Raw genomic sequence first — 13673 nt, forward strand, 5'->3', positions numbered from 1 at the left:
GGTATTGGTTTGGCCAGTCTTTGCTAATAGTTCTGCATTGACGTATTTGACTGTCAGGGTACATGCCCATGATCAGTAATTGCTGCAGGTCTGACGCTGTGTCAAACCCGCAGTGGCCAGCTGTGGCAGCATCGTGGATGGGATTTCTAGATCACCCGCAGACACTGACATGAGGCGCGTCTTTCAAGACTGCAGCATGTCAATTTCTCTTGCTAAGACAAGCAAGAGAAACTACATCAATAGAATGTATTGGACACGGTGAATCCGCACGGTACAGTGAACACATGCGGATTTACCTGCGTTCAATAGACGGCAGCGCTTTGGACACAGCGAAAATACGCTGCTAGTTCCAGATCGTGGGCGCCTTATTGTCGGTCCTCAGCAGTGATCCCTGCATGTACGGCATAGGACCACTTAGGCCAATAAGTTCCTGCTTTCATTCAATTTTTTTAAAATGAATTAGCCCATTTAGAGTCCTAGGATCCGTGGCCTGGATTTCCATGCCAAACCTCGGATTCGGATCAATGATTATGCTCTGCTTCTTAATGACCCCTCACCTGTTTCTGAGGCTCAGTTTAAGTCCATCTCCTGGGCATGCTCCAAAGCTGACGGATGGTTTGTCTTTTGTGGTTTCCAAGCAAGTGTCAGAACATTCCGTCTTTTCAATTAATGAAGCTCTGTAGATGAACAGAATATCAATATATCAGTTTTAAGTGTAGAAAGGGGTAATCATTAGGATTAAATTATGACGAGCAAAAATAAATATACAGTATATTTGGCTGGAAAATTAATAACTCACACAGCTTTCCCATTGAGTACAGTAGTTACACGTAAAAGCCTGCCTGGCATGCTTAGGCTACAAGTATTACAAGAAGCAAGCTATGAGTTAAGCTTGAATATCTGAAATAATTTGCATTCCGCACTTGTTGAAGAAAAGTCATTTAAATCTCCTGCAGGTGCCAACCAGGCAAATTTACATTTAATTTGTAGAAGAACGACATTTTTCACCAGAATGGATTGTGTTTTTAAACTTATTATCTAAGCTGAAAAGAAAGGCTTTGCTCACATCACACCTGTGGCGAATGTGTGACTATATACAGTACGTCATGTATTGTATATGTATATGCTGAATATGAGTGACTGCCATTGTAAAGAATGCACACTGTGCTAAGCATGCTCGCTGCTGATCTATTTTAATATGCTCACGAACCCCCCCATTCATGTGATTCAGCGCTGGATAATTTATCCCTTATACTGTGGATGGGTGATAAGTTGTGATTGTGAGAAACCTCCAGCAAAGTAATATTATTTTAGGCTAATAAACATAATTTACTCTATTATTTGTATTGAGCATTTTACTTTTTTCAAGGAATTTGTCACCAGGTTTTTGTTGCCTAATTTGAGAGCAGCATAATGAAGGGGCAGAGACCCTGACTCCAACAATGTGTCACTTACTGGGCTGCTTGCTTTAGTTTTGATAAAATCACTGTTTTATTAGAAGGAGATTATCACTAGAGGACTAGTAAATCTGCTGCTGTGTAGTCATCTATATTCATGAGCTGTGTATAACAATGCCGAAGGGCAAAGCTGTGATTGATGACATAGGAAGGTGATTGGCTCACTGAGAAGTAGCCAAATTGTTCATCAGTCTTAGCAGCACATCCCTGTTGACATGATAAATAAAATGGACCGCAGTTAGCAACTTTAATGTCCGCATAAAATATGGAAGTCAAATGATTGTTGAACGTGTTTAGATAAGCCTATATTCAGGAATTGTTCATGCACCCGATCATTGACCAATGTAAAAATACCCTGGATAATTTATGTATTAATATGAGAGACTAGTTTTAATATTCAATTAAAATGCACCAATGTTTTGATTCTTGGGTGGTCAGCCTCAGAAGTCTGCTTCAGATAACTTCTTTGATTTTCTATAACTTTCCAGTAAAATCACACTTCTTTTATTGACCTAGAACGGCAATGTCCAAACCATCGATAAACCTTAATATTTGGCTATAGACACTAGCAAAGCCAGAAACCCATCTACAGACAGCTGTTTCGGGGTACTTGGTCCTTATCAGCGCCGAGCAGGGTTTGGCTGTTGAAGGAGCTGCCTTCTGAGACTAAGCAAGGGTTTACTTTCGGAGCATGGTGGTCCAAAAGGATTTCTGGACTGAAAACACTTTACTGTAATTGGCTTCTCTATGGTTTTACTGCTCCTTGGCAGCAAGAGGGTCAGTTCGTCTATATCTATAAATCATAAAATAAGTTTATCTAATGTTCTGAGCATGTTGATATGTGTAATACACTCATGTCAAACAAAGTATTTTATTTGTAACAAAGGCAGATCTTCTGGGTTCTATCTAGGAAACGTATTATAAATCTTACACGTCTGTGTGTTCTTACTATTTTACTGATACATGAGAAGCAGATTACAGTTTGGAACATACAGATCAAGTGTGAACAAAGGGGCAGAAAAAAAACATCTAAATATTAATGGAAAAAGTAGTGACAAGTAATGGATACAGGTCAATGATACCAACTAAGGCTACTTCCACACTAGCGTCGGATTCGGCCCGTCGCATTGCGTCGGGCCGAGATTCCGACGCTAGCGTTTGTTGTGCCGCACAACGGGTGCAGCGGATGCATTTCTCCGGCGCATCCGCTGCCCCATTGTGAGGTGCGGGGAGGTGGGGGCGGAGTTCCGGTCGCGCATGCGCAGTCGGAAAAAGCGGTCCGTCGGCTGCAAAAAACGTTACATTTAAAGTTTTTTGCTCCCGGCGGTCCGCCACAACACGGCGCAACCGTCGCAAGACGGTTGCGACGTGTGTCAATACGTTGCAATGCATCGGTAATGTAACTCTATGGGGCAAAAACGCATCCTGCAAACAACTTTGCAGGATGCGTTTTTTCCCCTAAACGACGCATTGCGACGTATTAAAAAAAACGCCAGTGTGAAAGTAGCCTAGGTGATATGGGTTTCTGTTCAGCTTTACATTATATACAGTCCAAAAGATTTAGGTAGGTGAAGAGAAAAATGCTGCAAAGTAAAGATGCTTTAAAAACTAGCAGTGTTCATTTTAACAGTATGTTTACTTGTCTTTTCCATATCTTTATAGGACTTGTTCCTTTCAACTTTCCCACCCTTTTTCCTTTTCTTCCCCAGTTCTTTATTTTCCTTCTCTCTTCCTTACCTTCCCTAATACCAATTCTTTCATATTTATGCATTTCCTGATTCCCTCTTTCCCATTATTTAAAAAAATTTAATAAATATACCCGCATATACTCGAGTATAAGCCCACCCGAGTATAAGCCGACCCCCCTAATTTTGCCACAAAAAACTGGGAAAACTTAATGACTCGAGTATAAGCCTAGGGTGGAAAATGCAGCAGCTTCCGGTAAATGTCAAAAGTAAAAATAGATACCGTACCAATAAAAGTAAAATTAATTGAGACATTAGTAGGTTAAGTGTTTTTGAATATCCATATTGAATCAGGAGCCCCATATAATGCTCCATAAAGTTTATGATGGCCCATAAGATGCTCCATATTAAAATATGCTCCACATAATCCTGCATAAAGGTTAATAATGGCCCCATAAGATGCTCCATAGACACATTTGCCCAACATAATGCTGCAAAAATGCTGATTATGGCCCCATAAGATGCTCCATAAAGATATTTGCCCCATATAGTGCTGTACAAACCTTGATTATGGCCCCATAAGATGCTCCATACAGACACTTGCCCCATATAGTGCTGCACAAAAGTTATGGCCCCATACAGACACTTGCCCCATATAGTGCTGCACAAACGTTAATTATGGCCCCATACAGACACTTGCCCCATATAGTGCTGCACAATCGTTATGGCCCCATAGATGCTCCATACAGACACTTGCCCCATTTGCTGTTGCTGCAATAAAAAACAAATCACATACTCACCGCTCCATCGCTCAGGCCCCTGGCACTTTCAATATTAACCTGCTCCTCGTTCCGGCGCAGCTCCATCTTCAGTGTCTTCTGCACTGACGTTCAGGCAGAGGGCGCGCACTAACCACGTCACCGCGCCCTCTGACCTGAGTGTCACTGCAGAAGACGCTGAAGATGGAGCTGCGCCGGAACGAGGAGCAGATGAAAATAGCGCTCCCCTCCCTGTTATACTCACCTGCTCCTGGCGCTGTCCCTGCTTCCCCGGCGCCGCAGCTTCATCCTGTACCAAGCGGTCACCGTTACCGCTCATTACAGTAATGAATATGCGGCTCCACCTCCCATAGAGGTGGAGCCGCATATTCATTACTGTAATGAGTGGCACCATGTGACCGCTAAGTACAGGAAGAAGCTGGGGCGTCAGAGAGCCAGGGACCTGCAGGGACTGCGCAAGAAGTAGGTGAGTATAATTAGACAGCCCCCACTCCCCCTCCCCTGCCAACCCCTGGGTATGACTCGTATATAAGCCAAGAGGGGGACTTTCAGCCCCAAAAATTGGGCTGAAAATCTCAGCTTATACTAGAGTATATACGGTAATTTAAATAAAGACTAGCCGTGTTAATAGTATATTTATTATCATATATCAAAATGCTAAGTGAATGAACAAAAGAGAAATCTAAATCAAATCAATATTTAGTGTGACCGCACTTTGCCTTCAAAACAGCATGAATTATTTTGGGTACACTTGCACATAGATTTTGAAGGACCTCGGCAGGGAGATTGTTCCATATATCTTATTCATAGATTAATTTAATCCCACATAAATGCGACAAAGTTGAGATCAGGGCTCTGTGGGGGCCATACCATCACTTCCAGGACTCTTTGTAACCAATCAGATGCCTCCCTGATGGTATTTTATGATGAATAAGTAGCTATTTACCTTATTTCTCACCATGAAGACCACTTCTCGCCAGACTTTTCTGAACAGTAGTTGTGTGTAGCTAGGTCTCACTGGTTACTACCAGTTCTGAGATGATGGCACTGAAGATGCAGCCTAACGTACTCAGGCCCAAAGGCAAAATTTGTTACCGATCATATGTTATTAGCTCAACACAAGTGACTCTTATGTAGCAGAGAAACCTTAGCCCCCTCCAGTACCAGAATCAATATCTATCATTATCAGAAAACGGGACACAAATTTTTTTTTTACTAATTTCTGAAATTTTCTACACTTTTTAAAAGTAATTTGTCAACCGGAAATGACCTGTTATTTATATTATTATTTTTTGCACTAAATATATTACTTATATTTCTAAATATCATATTCGTTTAGACTCTAACATCCTATTTTTACAAAAAAATTCACATACAAATTAGTGACTACACACTGATTCAAACCCTAACTTTTGTATTGAAGAATCTAATGGGTGGGGGCAAAGGTTATTGTGAAGTGAGGAGGAGCAGGGAAAACTGTGACATCACTTTTTGTGAATTGTGGCTCCAATGTTATCAGCTGTGCATAGAGGCGTTACCTCTCATTAAATCCTGCCTCTGAAGATAAGGAAACTGCAGAAAACTCTTCCTGAAAAGACAGGAAGTATGAGCATAAAATAACCCCAGTGGCCAGTATGAAAATTGCAATATTACTATTTTTTTTTTTAATTCAGTTTGTGATATAGAAAAAAAATTAACATTTTAATGAAAAAAAAAAATACATGTAACATGAAAACCTGATTTAAATACTAGATTTACTAGGCAAATCTTTAGTAAATCTTTTCGCATGGTTCTCATACTCTATCCTACCTTACCTTTGCAAGTTGCTGGGAGCTAAACACTGTGACCTTATCTTGCAGAGCGCTGGTTATAAGAACTTGTAAAGAGCTGCTTCATCTACAAATAGAATAGCCCGAGGGCCCCTGAAGGTAATGGGGGTTTAATACTCCCTTCTGGTTCCCACACAGACAGATTTAGATGCTCCACAATTAATCAGGAACATATCACAGTTGTGTTACTTCAGAGAACTGTGTACATCACCAGTCTATGCTAAGGAAACCTAAGTATTTTCAAACGGTTGCATCGACCGAAAGTCTACTTTATCCAAGAAACAGCCGCTCTTATTAATGTGACTGGTATTAGAGTTCACGAAGTCCACGGGATATTTCTCACGCACCAAATGCCAATCTGTGCAGGCCCGGATTGCCCACCCACAAGGTCCAAATCAGCTTCAAAGTCCAAAAGATTCCGAGGCCCCGGGAAAAAAAAAAATCTCATTGGGATTAATAATATAATAACTTTTATTCTTTCTTTAAAAGCCTATGGCAGTAGTTACAAATGAGGTGGATGAATCAAACAACGTTTCGGCCATGACGGGCCTTTTTCAAGGGAAAAATTACAAGTTTGTTTTTGTAAACTTGTAATTTTTGGCTGTCATAGTCTCAATGGAGAAGAACCTCGAAAAAAACACCGTGGGTCAGGGATGGCCAAATAATGTATGCTTTAGGAAAAAATTGGATAATTCCAGAGGTAGATTTTACTTTTAAAAAAGGGAATCTGTCACCAAAATGTTCGTCACTTAATTTGAGAGCAGCATAATGTAGAAACAGAAACCCCGATTCCAGCAATATGTCACTTGGTAAGCTGCTTGCTGTAGATTTGATTATCAATACAGGACTAGTAAATGTGCGGCCATGTAGTCCTCCATATTAATGAGCTCTGTATAACGCCGCCCCCACCTGATTGGCAACTTTCTGCCTATGCCCAGTGTACACAGAAAGCTGCCAATCAGTGGTGTGGGCGGGGCTATACAGAGCTCAGCATTCAGAGCACTGCTAGATCTACAGCAGATAAAACAGTGATTTTATCAAAATGACAGCAAGCAGCCCAGTAAGTGACAAATCAGTGGGATCAGGAACCTACATCAAGCTGTTCTCATAAGGAGTATCAAAAACGTGATTTCAGATTCTGTGTAAGTCACCTGACAGTATACACCAAAAATTGTTACAGAAGACACCAAGAGCAAACTTTTATGTGTATATTGGCTACTTGGTTCCTGAGATGTGTCGCATGGCTGTAGGTAGTATAATAAACATTGTTTCATTTTTTAACCCTTGGCTAACCGACTAATATTATTGTGTTCCTCTTTCTTATTTTTGTGATTTTTAAAAAACATATAATCTAAATTTAAGATGCTGAATTTTCAAACAATAAGTACAATTTTGTATTAATGGGTTGAAGACTTTGCCACTTTCCCTCCTCACTGAGCTAATGACACTTCACATTAATGGCCTCATTCATTATGTCATCCATGGGAAAGCTACTTGTGGAAGTGTACTGACCAGGAATCTACTTGATTATTTATGAGGCGTTATGTGCCCCGTCCACAGAAGTGCTCGGTAAACAGAAACTAAGGCATTTCTTAATACCCCAAATAAATGATGGGCCTCTTGTCCGTTTGTAAGGTTTATGCCTCCTTCTGGCTGGTGTTTGTTTTTATTTGGGGGGGGATCTTTATAACAAATTGCATGTAATCTGTGGTCTTTTATACAAAGGAAACAAGTATCAAAAGCGCAAAAGGAGTCAGGAAAAGTGTGGAAACCAGAACGGCAGCCATACAGGAGCTGGCCTCTAGAACGTTGGAGTGATTGGAATAGGATTGGGTCTGTTTTGATGTTATTGTTACATTTCTACTTCACCTTACTTTAAAGTATTTAAAGGGAATCTGTCAGCATGTTTTTCCCATATAACATATGGCCACCACCTTTCAGCCCTGTTAGGCCAGTCTCACACGTCCAGATAATTCCGGTACCGGAAAAATCGGTACCGGAATTATCCGTGTCCGTGTGTCCGTGTGCTTACCGTGAACATCAGTGTGGCACACGTGCGGCAGCCGTGTGCCGCCCGTGTGCCAACTGGGTACCACACGGAGAGTGCAGGAGACAGCGCTACAAGTAAGCGCTGTCCCCTGCATCTGGTGCTGAAGCCGCCATTCATATCTTCTCTCCAGCAGCGTTCGCTAGAGAGAAGATATGAAAAATCCTTTTTTTTATTTTTCGTGTTTAAAATAAAGATCCCTGTCCCCTCCCCCCTCCGACCCCCTGTGCGGCCGCCCACTGTTACTAAAATACTCACCCGGCTCCCTCAAAGCGTTCTCTCCGCGCCACACCTTCTCCTGTATGAGCGGTCACGTGGTGCCGCCCATTACAGTCATGAATATGCGGCTCCACCCCTATGGGAGGTGAAGCCGCATATTCATGACTGTAATCGGCGGCACCACGTGATCGCTCTTACAGGAGAAGCTGGCGCTGAGAGGACACTGCGAGGGAGCCGGGTGAGTATTTTAGTAACAGCGGGCGGCCGCACAGGGGGTGGGAGGGGGGAGGGGACAGGGATCTTTATTTTATACACAAAAAAAAAAGAAAAGGATTTTTCATATCTTCTCTCTAGTGAACACTGCTGGAGAGAAGATATGAATGGCGGCTTCAGCACCACGCTGGGGGGACAGCGCTTACTGTAGCACTGTCTCCTGCATGGCACACGGACTGCACACGGACAACATCCGTGTGCGGTACGTGTTTTACACGGACCCATTGACTTTAATGGGTCCGTGTAATCCGTGCGCTCCCACGAATACTGACATGTCTCCGTGTTTTCCAAACGGACACACAGTCCGTGAAAACACGCTGACATGTGCAGAGACACATTGATTTTAATGTGACTACGTGAGTCAGTGTCTCCGGTACGTGAGGAAACTGTCACCTCACGTACCGGAGCCACTGACGTGTGAAACCGGCCTTAGAGCGTTCTGGAATGCTGTGTATAAGTCTCCAAGCCTCCCTGCAACACAAAAAGCAGAGCTTTTATTATTCTCACCTACGGGGCAGTCTGGTCCTATGGGTGTCGCTGGTCTAGGTCCGGTGCTCTTATCTTCTTGCGATCGTCATCCTCCTTCTCTGCTTCATGTAAAAGACACATTCTACGTTATCCACACAGTGTTTCTCGTCGTGCTCTTGCACATGCGTACTTCTCTCTGCCGTGTCGGGGGAAGAGCAAGTAAAGTTCTGCGCATGCGCTGGGGAAAAGGCAAAGAGTGACCGCGCATTCGCACTGCAGTACAAGTATATGGGTACGTGGAAAACATTGGACTGAACTTGGATGATATCTGAGTGCAGTTCGATTTCCACGCAGTCACAGAATGGACAAGATGGAGACATTTTCTTCTCCATCTTCTCAAAGAGAATGGTTCTCTCATCCAAGAGGATCGGATCACACTATACTGACTGACACTCAGATCAAAGTCTCATCAGATTTTAATCAGAAGGTTATTAGCACAATCAACCCGATTATCTATGATGAGACAATCTACGGCGTGTGACCCCGGCCTTTCACTCATTGTGAAATTGCTTAATAACTAAATAGGCTAAAAAATGTTGTGGAGTCCAGAACTGTCAAGAGCCAAAATAGTCAAAGTGTCCTAAGTAACAGACTTTGTAAAGACACTTATGTAAGGCAAAATTCACGTGTCAGTTTTTTTTTCTCCAGACAGATTTTCATCAGGAAGCAGGATTAGATTTTCACCTGCTTTTGCAACACACATGTCTATTTTTACCATGCAAGTTTTCTTACTATATATACTCAGCAAGAAAAAAATGACATGGGAATAGTCCCATAGAATATAATGTGCTGTCAATGAAAACAATCGACTGCACACGTATGTAAAAAGTGAAATTTCAATGAGCCCTGAAACAATTCGTTTTAATAGTGCTGGAGGATTACTTGTCATTGGAAATGGCAAAATACTATGACAAGTGCTGGCACAAGTTTCCGATTAACCCAGTGGGTCAATAGTAAGGTTATCTTCACTCGTTAAGTTTGACACACACACCTCTAGTAACACAGTAGTTCTTCTTAGCAAATCTTTTTTGGCACCTGTCCGGCCTGAGCTTAACTCCTCAACGGTCTGTGACAAGTTATTAAATGAAAGCTGTCAGATAGGACCTGGTGTGACTGAAAAGCAACAGACCCTAACTTAGGAACTGTCCTGACAAATTAATCAGCAAGAAACGTACAGAACAGGAATAGGAAAATGTAGCCCTCTTAATGGGTTCACATGTCCCTAACATAAATGCAACTGAAATTCTTTATCTCAACAAAACAAGACAGCAATTTTAATTTACATGTATCTGTGTTTGGGGTCCGTGCAAGTCCCCTGTCTGTTGCCTCCTTCCTTAGAACCATTAGAATAGTTACGTGACACAAACCTTTACATAGATTACATAGAATAATACACTAAATCTGTCCCATAGTAACTGATTAGAGCTGCCACTGAGGCACCCGTCAGTCGGGCAGACCCAAAAAGTTTTCAGGCTAGCCATTATTTAGGCCACCTAGTTGCCATGTGTTTTAGTGGCAACTTTAAATCGGCGTCCGTGTCCGAATCTGTAGTATGTGTGCACGCAATACCATGCTGTACGCATCTGAAGAAATGCCTCTTACTACCAGCCATTGAGGAGAGTGGGACCAAGCGGAGCGATGTACTGTAGATGGAGGCTGTGCATAGAGGATCTGTGGAGAGATGTACTGTAGACCGAGGTTGTGCATAGAGGGTCTGTGGAGCGATGTACTGTAGACCGAGGTTGTGCATAGAGAATCTGTGGAGCGATGTACTGTAGACCGAGGTTGTGCATAGAGGATCTGTGGAGCGATGTACTGTAGACGGAGGCTGCACATAGATTATCTGTGGAGCGATGTACTGTAGACGGAGGCTGTGCATAGAGGATCTGTGGAGCGATGTACTGTAGACAGAGGCCGTGCATAGAGGATCTGTGGAGCGATGTACTGTAGATGGAGGCTGTGCATAGACGATCTGTGGAGTGATGTACTGTAGACGGAGGCTGTGCATAGAGGATCTGTGGAGCGATGTACTGTAGACGGAGGCTGTGCATAGAGGATCTGTGGAGCGATGTACTGTAGATGGAGGCTGTGCATAGACGATCTGTGCAGTGATGTACTGCAGATGGAGGCTGTGCATAGAGGATCTGTGGAGCGATGTACTGTAGACGGAGGCTGTGCATAGAGGATCTGTGGAGTGATGTACTGCAGATGGAGGCTGTGCATAGAGGATCTGTTAAGCGATGTACTGTAGACGGAGGCTGTGCATAGAGGATCTGTGGAGCGATGTACTGTAGACAGAGGCCGTGCATAGAGGATCTGTGGAGCGATGTACTGTAGATGGAGGCTGTGCATAGACGATCTGTGCAGTGATGTACTGCAGATGGAGGCTGTGCATAGAGGATCTGTGGAGCGATGTACTGTAGACGGAGGCTGTGCATAGAGGATCTGTGGAGCGATGTACTGTAGATGGAGGCTGTGCATAGACGATCTGTGCAGTGATGTACTGCAGATGGAGGCTGTGCATAGAGGATCTGTGGAGCGATGTACTGTAGACGGAGGCTGTGCATAGAGGATCTGTGGAGTGATGTACTGCAGATGGAGGCTGTGCATAGAGGATCTGTGGAGCGATGTACTGCAGATGGAGGCTGCGCATAGAGGATCTGTGGAGCGATGTACTGTAGACGGAGGCTGTGCATAGAGGATCTGTGGAGCGATATACTGCAGATGGAGGCTGCGCATAGAGGATCTGTGGAGTGATCCTCTATGCGCAGAAAAGAAACGTACAGAACAGGAATAGGAAAATGTAGCCCTCTTAATGGGTTCACATGTCCCTAACATAAATGCAACTGAAATTCTTTATCTCAACAAAACAAGACAGCAATTTTAATTTACATGTATCTGTGTTTGGGGTCCGTGCAAGTCCCCTGTCTGTTGCCTCCTTCCTTAGAACCATTAAAATAGTTACGTGACACAAACCTTTACATAGATTACATAGAATAATACACTAAATCTGTCCCATAGTAACTGATTAGAGCTGCCACTGAGGCACCCGTCAGTCGGGCAGACCCAAAAAGTTTTCAGGCTAGCCATTATTTAGGCCACCTAGTTGCCATGTGTTTTAGTGGCAACTTTAAATCGGCGTCCGTGTCCGAATCTGTAGTATGTGTGCACGCAATACCATGCTGTACGCATCTGAAGAAATGCCTCTTACTACCAGCCATTGAGGAGAGTGGGACCAAGCGGAGCGATGTACTGTAGATGGAGACTGTGCATAGAGGATCTGTGGAGAGATGTACTGTAGACCGAGGTTGTGCATAGAGGGTCTGTGGAGCGATGTACTGTAGACCGAGGTTGTGCATAGAGGATCTGTGGAGCGATGCACTGTAGACCGAGGTTGTCCATAGAGAATCTGTGGAGCGATGTACTGTAGACCGAGGTTGTGCATAGAGAATCTGTGGAGCGATGTACTGTAGACCGAGGTTGTGCATAGAGAATCTGTGGAGCGATGTACTGTAGACCGAGGTTGTGCATAGAGGATCTGTGGAGCGATGTACTGTAGACCGAGGTTGTGCATAGAGAATCTGTGGAGCGATGTACTGTAGACCGAGGTTGTGCATAGAGAATCTGTGGAGCGATGTACTGTAGACCGAGGTTGTGCATAGAGGATCTGTGGAGCGATGTACTGTAGACCGAGGTTGTGCATAGAGAATCTGTGGAGCGATGTACTGTAGACCGAGGTTGTGCATAGAGGATCTGTGGAGCGATGTACTGTAGACGGAGGCTGCACATAGATTATCTGTGGAGCGATGTACTGTAGACGGAGGCTGTGCATAGAGGATCTGTGGAGCGATGTACTGTAGACAGAGGCCGTGCATAGAGGATCTGTGGAGCGATGTACTGTAGATGGAGGCTGTGCATAGACGATCTGTGGAGTGATGTACTGTAGACGGAGGCTGTGCATAGAGGATCTGTGGAGCGATGTACTGTAGACGGAGGCTGTGCATAGAGGATCTGTGGAGCGATGTACTGTAGATGGAGGCTGTGCATAGACGATCTGTGCAGTGATGTACTGCAGATGGAGGCTGTGCATAGAGGATCTGTGGAGCGATGTACTGTAGACGGAGGCTGTGCATAGAGGATCTGTGGAGCGATGTACTGTAGACAGAGGCCGTGCATAGAGGATCTGTGGAGCGATGTACTGTAGATGGAGGCTGTGCATAGATGATCTGTGCAGTGATGTACTGCAGATGGAGGCTGTGCATAGAGGATCTGTGGAGCGATGTACTGTAGACGGAGGCTGTGCATAGAGGATCTGTGGAGCGATGTACGGTAGATGGAGGCTGTGCATAGACGATCTGTGCAGTGATGTACTGCAGATGGAGGCTGTGCATAGAGGATCTGTGGAGCGATGTACTGTAGACGAGGCTGTGCATAGAGGATCTGTGGAGTGATGTACTGCAGATGGAGGCTGTGCATAGAGGATCTGTGGAGCGATGTACTGCAGATGGAGGCTGCGCATAGAGGATCTGTGGAGCGATGTACTGTAGACGGAGGCTGTGCATAGAGGATCTGTGGAGCGATGTACTGCAGATGGAGGCTGCGCATAGAGGATCTGTGGAGTGATGTACTGCAGATGGAGGCTGCGCATAGAGGATCTGTGGAGCGATGTACTGCAGATGGAGGCTGTGCATAGAGGATCTGTGGAGTGATGTACTGCAGATGGAGGCTGTGCATAGAGGATCTGTGGAGCGATGTACTGCAGATGGAGGCTGTGCATAGAGGATCTGTGGAGTGGTGTACTGCAGATGGAGGCTGTGCATAGAGGATCTGTGGAGCGATGTACTGCAGATGGAGGC

The 13673-nt window shown here is 44.2% G+C and overlaps 1 protein-coding gene across 3 annotated transcripts in view; it reads right to left on the reverse strand.

Moving 5' to 3' along the window:
- SHROOM3 (shroom family member 3) overlaps nt 1–13673 on the reverse strand; it is a 363566-nt gene that overhangs the window by 85937 nt on the left and 263956 nt on the right. For all 3 annotated transcript variants that reach the window (XM_069743235.1, XM_069743233.1, XM_069743234.1), the window contains one exon: nt 558–677. The gene's annotated coding sequence lies outside the window, so the exon portion shown is untranslated. The remainder of the gene's footprint in view (nt 1–557; nt 678–13673) is intronic.

Source organism: Ranitomeya imitator, chromosome 1 (assembly GCF_032444005.1).
Source record: "Ranitomeya imitator isolate aRanImi1 chromosome 1, aRanImi1.pri, whole genome shotgun sequence".
In the NCBI taxonomy this organism is placed as follows: Eukaryota; Metazoa; Chordata; class Amphibia; order Anura; family Dendrobatidae; genus Ranitomeya; species Ranitomeya imitator.